At 40.4% G+C, this 856-nt stretch overlaps 1 long non-coding RNA gene across 1 annotated transcript in view; it reads left to right on the forward strand.

Moving 5' to 3' along the window:
- The first annotated feature begins 379 nt into the window (after positions 1-379).
- LOC127751226 (uncharacterized) overlaps positions 380-856 on the forward strand; it is a 9,519-nt gene continuing 9,042 nt past the window's right edge. Inside the window, exon 1 of the long non-coding RNA XR_008012029.1 lies at positions 380-818. This is a non-coding gene — a long non-coding RNA (uncharacterized LOC127751226). The remainder of the gene's footprint in view (positions 819-856) is intronic.

The raw sequence follows: 856 nt of genomic DNA on the forward strand, positions 1-856 counted from the left end.
TCCACTCCCCCCTCACCCTCCACGCTTGCACGCCAGTGCGTAGGCAATCCATCGGCTGCTCGGCGGGCTAGCCTACCCAGCGCGCAGCAGGTGCTGTCAGAAAAGTGGTTTCACCATCAGCTTCCCTTGCTCTAAACGTGTTTTGTTAAGCAAGGCGTGATTTGTGATCTGCGAAAAGCATTCGCGATGTTCCTAACGCTAAACGAAATCGCGACGACTATTCTGCGCTCTCATTGGTCGCCGCCTCGGCTTTGCGTTAAAACTTCAAGCGCGGGGCATCCCCAAGCGTTTCGTTTCGCTTCAGGAATTCTGCTCAGCTGAACACCCAGAGAATCGTTTCGTTGATTTGACATACGTTTTTAATTTGAGTCTTTTCTTTAATTTAAAGAAAGGGTTTCCTTGAATCAAATTTATTTCTTTAAATCAAAGAAAAGAATAAAATTCTATTTTAATTCAAAGAATCGTTTCTTAGATATAGATTTGAAGCAACAATCTCAAATACAAGAAAATTCAATTAAGCCGTTTTTCTTTGAATCAAAGACATATTTTTTTGCAAGAAAGACGATTGTTTCTTTAAATTGAACAAACATCTTTAAATCAAAGAAGGCCCTCTTTGGATCAAAACAGGCTGCTTTGATTCAAAAACATTTCTTTACATCTATATTGAGTAAAGAATTTTTTTGTATTAAAGTAGCCTTCGTTGACTCAAAGAAACGATTCTCTGGGTGAAGCATCGCAAACTCACCAATATGAGAGCGGGTGTTATAGGAAGTCATGAGCAAAGGCGTTTTTGCTTGAGAAAACACTTTTAGCATAAGGTGATCTACTAGGCCTTAAGCGTTGTCTCATGAGACGT

Source organism: Frankliniella occidentalis, unplaced genomic scaffold (genome assembly GCF_000697945.3).
Source record: "Frankliniella occidentalis isolate FOCC.00 unplaced genomic scaffold, Focc_3.1 Scaffold386, whole genome shotgun sequence".
Taxonomy (NCBI): domain Eukaryota; kingdom Metazoa; phylum Arthropoda; class Insecta; order Thysanoptera; family Thripidae; genus Frankliniella; species Frankliniella occidentalis.